This window comes from Sapajus apella, unplaced genomic scaffold (assembly GCF_009761245.1).
Source record: "Sapajus apella isolate SASKATOON/1434 unplaced genomic scaffold, GSC_monkey_1.0 scaffold7, whole genome shotgun sequence".
In the NCBI taxonomy this organism is placed as follows: Eukaryota; Metazoa; Chordata; class Mammalia; order Primates; family Cebidae; genus Sapajus; species Sapajus apella.
In genome coordinates, this window is record NW_022436947.1 from 37320415 (window position 1) to 37327964 (window position 7550).

Genomic DNA, 7550 nt, shown 5'->3' on the forward strand with positions numbered 1-7550 from the left:
TGCTAATTGAAAAGTTCATTGTATTTCTATATGCTAGCAATGAACAAATGCTTTTTAAAACTCTTCTTAAATATTTATTAATTTATGTTAAGTGTGAGCCAAGGTAATAGGACAAGTTATTAATAATTTAAATGACAGACCAGGCATGGTGGCTCACGCTTATATCCCAGCACTTTAGGAGGCTGAGGCAAAAGGATAGCTTGAGCCCAGTAGTTGGAGACCAACCTGAGTAACATAGCGAAATCCCATTTTTACTAAAACTACAAAAAGTTACCCAGGCATGGTGGTATGCACCTGTAGTACTCAGGAGACTGAGGTAGGAGAGTCACCTGAGCCTGGGAAGCAAGGTTGCAGTGAGTTGAGATTGCACCACTGCATTCCAGAATGAGCAATGAGAGTGAGACCCTCCCTAAAAAAAATAATAATAATAAATAAATAAGTTTTAAAAATTCATGATGGTGGCTACCTTGGGTAGGGGAATAAGATCAGAGAAGTGTATGCAGAAGATCTCAGCTCTATCTAAAGTGTCTTATTCCTTTTTAAAAAAGAATACAATAATGTTAAGGTTTAAATGAATTGTATTCATATAAAATTGTTTACTGTATTATACTCTATTCTTATGTGAAGACCTAAATATAGCAAAAAGAATAAGGAGAATGTATCACGCAGACTCAGTGGGAATATATATTCTAAAAATAAAAGTATACGTGCAAAAACATGAAGTCAGGGACTAGCCTGGCTCCTCAGGGGAGACGCAGAGCGTTGGATTTGAGGGGCTTATAAGAAGCAGCCTGAAAAGATGGGGAGGAGCCCATGTTGCAGGAGTGACAGATGGGGAGTAATTTCTCATTCTAACAAAATTCAGCTTTAACCAGGAGGCATTCATTGAGAAGCTATTGGAGGGTTTTAAGCAGATGACTTTGGGTCACTTGCTCTGGCCGAGGTGTGGAAAATGGTTGGAGTGAGTGAAGAAGAGAAGCTGGGAGACCAGAATTTATAGGTAGTCTTGAGAGGACAGCTAAGGAATATTTTTAAATTGTCTGACAATAATTTTACCAACGATTCATACGTCTCCAGGCTAACTACAAACTGTTCACCTACAAAATATAGTAATAAAGACAAAAAGCGACTATGCATGTATGTATTGTTCAGAAAAAAAATCAGCAGTTATTAAAAGAATTCCAGTTCAGAGGTGAGAGGGTTTGTCATGATTACTGTTTCTCCCATGTAGTCCTTTGGGTGTTTATTAAAAATAAATGGTTACAGTTTTTTTTAATAATCCAACGTGACTGTAAACTGATGCTGTCTTTATAGACATGGGAGATCGTGCGAGGACAATGGGGGCGTCTCCACTCTCCAGTGGCCCTTTTACCGTATTCTAGTGCCTGGATCCCCTGTCTGACAATTCATGCCAGTGCAGCCAAGAAAGAGAAGATAATGTCTGGAAAATATAACTTTTTACAAAGAGAGTACTGGTAGAAAAATATATGGAGATATATAAGTGAATAATAAAAAGGCACAGAAATGTGTGTAAGAAATATTGCGTCATAAACCTAGAAACAGTAAACTAACTTACATCAAAGTTATTACAATAGCCCCTTAATGTTACCAACCATAGAAAGCAGACATAATGAGACCAGTCAGACATTTTTTTAACACCTCTACAATCACCTTAACAGAAACTAAACAGCTCCCTTAAAGGCTAAAGAAGAAACTCAATCACTATTAGTTCATATAATTTCTTTCATATTGATACTTTCAGTGATTTCAAGCTGGTTCTTTGCTCTGCCTCTAAATTTCCTAACTGTAACAGAATACTTATTTTCTAGCACCTTCTATGTGTGAAGCTTGATGAAACAGCAGAGAAGGAAAGCTGTCTTTTGGCATCTCTCCCTAAGACACACCCTGATATGGTTTGGTTGTGCCCCCACCCAAATCTCATGTTGAATTATAACTCCCACAGTTCCCTCATGTTGTGGGAAGGACCCAGTGGGAGGTAATTGAATCATGGGGGCAGGTCTTTCCCATGCTATTCTCATGATAGTGAATATGTCCCTCGAGATTTGATGGTTTTAAAAGGGGATTTTCCCTGCACAAACTCTCTTCTCTTGTCTGCCAACATGCGAGACGTGCCTTTCCCCTTCCACCATGATTGTGAGGCCTCCCCAGCCACGTGGAACTGTAAGTCCAATAAATCACTTTCTTTTGTAAATTGCCCAGTCTCAGGTATGTCTTTATCAGCAGCGTGAAAACGGACTAGTACACACCCTCATGTAACCAGAAATCTGTTCAAATTCCCACACCATGAAAACCAGCCTTCATCCCCAGTCCTACCGACTAACCAACTATCATATTGGAGAGAGAAAGGGCAGGCATTTACTCATGGTGGTACGCATTTACATATCTCACAAAACTTGTTAATATGATTAACAATTGCATAATAACATAACTTGCCCTACGGGATTTGTATTTTAGTAAGTAGTGTTAAACTTCCAGAACTATTTCAAGATCCAAAAGAATGAGTTTCTAATGGAGAGACTTTGAGTATTTAGGTAACTGAGGTAAGTATTTTAGCAAAATAGCTTTGTCAATTGCCATGGCAACTGAAGTCTACCATTTGGATGGATCAGACACTGAGTTGCTAGCCCCATGACACAAGTTCCAGGGCCCAGCTTCCTGTGAGGCTTTGACCTACAGGTTAGTCCACTAGATCGGTTTCAAACTCACTGCACACAAATGCTCAGCATTTGATAGTTTAAATACCTCTGATGGCACATCGGCCCTGCCCTGCTCATGCTACCCTGGTAGGCAAGCTTCTAAAACCAAGAAAACAGACCTGATCCTCAGCTGAAAGAGATATGGAGGAGCTGTCTAAGCCAGAGATAAACAATGTGTTGGTTACACTATTCCTTGGGTGACACTCTCACCCGAAGTCATTATTACCTCCCATGCTGCTTGGGGCAGATCCAGGTTCTGGGGGCTTGAAACTTACACAATTTGGTAGAATCTCTAAGAAAAAAAGACCTCAAAAGAAGAAATACAAAATTAGGTACAAAAGTGAATATTTAAAATGAGAAAAGAAATCACAATGTTACAATTTTATAAATATTGAAAAATTGATGAATATCATAAATGTTATCTGGAACTGCCAGACTTCATCAAGAAACAATGGATTAGAAACCAAAGATGTCTGGGAGGCCAAAGTGGGAAGATCACTTGAGGTCAGGAGTTAAAGACTAGCCTGGCCAACCTGGTGCAACCCTGTCTCTACTGAAAAAAAAAAAAAAAAAAAAAAAAAGCTGGGCATGGTGATGGGTATCTGTAGTCCCAGCTACTAGGGAGGCTGAGGCATGAGAATTGCTTGAATCCAGGAAGTGAAGGTTACAGTGAGCCAAGATTGTGCCACTGCTCTCCAGCCTGGGTGAGAGTGAGACCCTGTCTCAAACAGATAAAGGAAAAACCAAAGAATCAAAGATGCCATTCAATATACATATAAAATAGGTAACTTTACAAACCTGATGAACTCCCTATTATTTATTTGAAGAGCTAATAACTAGAAGTTTTTGAATTTGAAAGGACCTATAAATCTACAGATCCAAAAAGTTTTGCAAACTTCAAGCAGGATAAACATAAAAAACCCTTTTTAAAATTTGGTTTCCCTGGAGGAGGCACCACTTTCTAATTCTCATAACATCTAGTGATGGCCTTGCCTTTTCCTTCTTCCAGTTTCCTGCCTACTGTTCTGTTTGTATTTTCTCAGTCTACTTATTGATAATGATTACTACAATAGCCAGCGTTTGGTCCCCGGCTGCATCCATTCTGGTCCTTTCTGATCCATTTTGCAATCAGTGATGCAGTGGATCTTTTCAAAACACAAATGCGATCATGTCATTCCCTGCTCAACCTCTTCAAAGACTTCACATTGACCCTACACAGCGACTCATGACTATAATCCCAACACTTTAGGAGGCTGAGGTGGGCAAATCACCTGAGGTCAGGAGTTTGAGGTCAGCCTGGCCAACATGGTGAAACCCCATCTCTACTAAAAGTACAAAAATTAGGCGTGGTGGTAGGCATCTGTAATCCCAGCTACTCAGGAAGCTGAGGCAGGAGAATTCACTTGAACCTGGAAGGCAAGAGTTTGCAGTGAGCCAAGATGGCACCACTGCACTCCAGCCTGGTTGATGGAGTCAGACTCTGTCTCAAAAAAAAAAAAAAAAAAAAAAAAGTTCACATTACTCTTAGGACAAAAACCAAAATTCTTAACATGACCTGCCAGGGCTGAGCTGATCTGGCCCTGCCTTCCTCTCCAGCTTTATCTTATGCCACTCTACCCTTTGTGCTCCACACACCCGGCCCTCTTCGGGCTCATTTCTGTTTTTCCAATGTGCCATGTCACTTGCACCTACAGGCGTTTGTAAGTGCTGGCTCCTCCACACCCTACCTCCACCCCTTTATCTAATTGACTCCTAATGTTTGACACCCCACCCCTTCCTGATCTGGTTTGGGTTTTCTCATTTAAATGTGCTCATACTTCTGGATTTGCCTTTAGAGCATCTATCCAAGTTGGTAGTTACAGTCTTATTAGTGTGAATGACCAAACTCTGGTCTCTCCTCCTCTGTTAAGCTGTAAATTCCATGCAAGCAATTTACCAGTACAGTCTCAATGTCTGCCACATGGTATTTGAAAAATTAACAGTTATTAAAATAATAAATATATCCATAAGTATTTACAAAGAAAATTTATACTATGCTACTTATTAGCTTTACATGCTTGGGCAACTCAGTTAATATTAGCCTGTCTGTGTGTAATCTGAGAGAAATAATAGCTAGTCATGAAACTATTATAAGAATTAAGTAAAAATATATGTGTGTGTCTTCAAAAATAAGTACAGTTCTATCAGCAAAAACAATGCTTTCAAGACAAAATACAAATGAGAAATTGAGAGAGTATATTTGTAACATATATCACAGATAAGGAGCTAATATTCCTAATATGCAAAGATTTTTTAAATCAAAGGTAAAAATAGACCAAAAATTATATAGAAAAATAAGTGAAAGATGTGAATAGATAATTAAGGAAAATCAACATAAAAAATGGTCCTTCAACATAAAAAAGTTGTTTAATATCACTCATTATAACAGAGGTGTAAAAGAAGCCCCACTGAGATACTCCTAACCCATCAAACGCAAAATTCAAAAGCTTTGCAATATAAGCTTGGAAAGGCTGTGAAACATAGGCCTTCTCATACCTTGCTGGTAGGAATGCAAAATGACATAAGTCCTGAGGAGAGGATTATGGAAATAGCTAAGAAAACTACACATGCATTTACCTTTTGACCCAGCAAACACTTGATCCTACTTCTAGGAATTTATCCTAAAGATACATTTCCAAAAGTGTGAAAAGGTGCATGCTCAAAGTTATTAATTGCAGCCTTATTTGTAACCACAAAATATTGTATAATACATAACTATCCAAACATAGAAGAGTATTTGAACACACTATGGTACATACATGCAACATACTACTGTGTAGCTGTTAATAAAATTTTAAAAGGAGGAAGATCTCTGTGAGGTAATGTGGAGTGATTTCCAAAGATACTGGTAAGTAGAAAGAGCTACGTGTAAAAGAGCATTTGAAGAATGCCACCTTTTCTGTAAGAAAGAAGGGGAGGCCAGGCACAGTAGCTCATACCTGTAATCCTAACACCTTAGGAGGCTGAGGAGGAAGGACTGCTTGAGCCCAGGAATTGGAGGCTTCAGTGAGCCATAATTGTGCCACGGCACTCCAACCTGGGTGACAGAGAGAGACTTCTGTCTCAAAAAAGGAGAGGAGAGGAAGGGAAACAATAATAAATAAATTTTAAAAAAAAATCTGTGTGGCTTTACAAAAACACAAGAAGAATAGATGAGAAATCATGAAGCTGTTTACTCACACAGGATTGGGTAGAATGGGTGGAATAAAGGAGGGAAGACAATTCTCTGAGTATAGCTTTTTAAATCTTTTTAACATGCTTTTTTTAACTTTCTTTTTCTTTCATCAGCTTTTATTTTAAATTATAGAGTACATGTGCAGGATGTGCAGATTTATTCCATAGATAAATGTGTGCCAGTGGTTTGCTGCCCAGGTCAACCCATCACCTAGGTATTAAGCCCAGCATCCACTAGCTGTTCTTCCTGATGCTCTCCCTAATATTCTAATACCAAAGAAATGAAATTAAGCCAGCAAGGATGGGAAGGGGGTAGGGAGTGGGGAAGATGCATATTAAAAGTAAACTCATCTCTAAACTAGAAATAATAGCAATATCTACACAAGTAAATACATGTAAAGTGCTCAGAACAGTGCCTACTACATGTAAACACTGAACAGGTGTTAGCAACATTGCTATTGTTGTGATAGTATATTCAGTTCCTGGTGCTACCTGCAAAAACAGTTTATCATCTGTCTACAGTGTTGCTACTCAAAGTTTGGTCCTCCAGCAGCCTATCAGGGTCACCTAGGGGCCTGTTAGACATGCGTATCTCAGACCCCACCCCAGACCTACTGAATCAGGATCTGCATTTTTAACGGGATCCGCAGGTGATTCCTATGTACATTATAGAGTAAGAGGAACTGGGCTACAGACATGTATATGACAAAATAATTTCACAGGACGGCAGAGGCCAAGTGGGAAATGAAGGGCACCAGAAATACATGTCCCAGGAGCTCAACTCCTCCTTAGTAACGCATCCTTTTAAGATTTGTTTAGAGATGTTCAAAAGCGTGGAGAAAAGCAAATTTGGTTTCCTCAAATCGGGACGCGGAGTGGTCTCGTGCCCTTGAAGAAAGCGCCCTCATATGGAGTACAGCGGGAATCTCCAGCCCTTCCTCTCGGATGAAGAACAGCACCAGCGCTCCAAGCCGAAGGCCTGGGCTCGTTTCTGGAGTCGGGAGAGTCTCCTTGGCAGAATGTGTCACTACAGTGTGCATGCGCAGAAATTCACAAAGCAAAAAAAGATGCTCTTAATGAACCAACTATAATCCTTGCTAAGATATAAAGCCAGAGGACAGTGCGTATTTGAAATCATTTTCTATCCCTCACCCTCTTGATCTCGGCACTCTGGCTGTGGTGCCCTCTTGTATCCCAATTGTTATTAACAAAACAAGCTATTTCCTATCGTGTGTGTGTGTGTGTGTGTGTGTGTGTGTGTGTGTGTGTGTGTGATCTCCCACCTTGGGGTAACATGTTACGTTATTCTATGTAATAAGAAACAAAAAAATTTTTGTAAATTCTAACTTAAATCCCCGGAAAAGAATCCATATGCATTGCCTTGTTGTGCAATAAGTAGTCAATATTTGCAAATAAAGTGTTAACTGAAGGCAGTTCATCAAAGCTTTTTGAAATTTAAAAAAATCACATTGTCTTCAGGATTTCCTGTTTTCGAATGTTCCTGTGCAAATCCGAGTCTCTATAATAATTGTAATTGAAAACATAAGTCAATTTTTTTGTTTCGTAATGTTTTCCACTTGAACGCTATCCCTTGTTTATTGTGCTTGCTTCAGCCTCGAA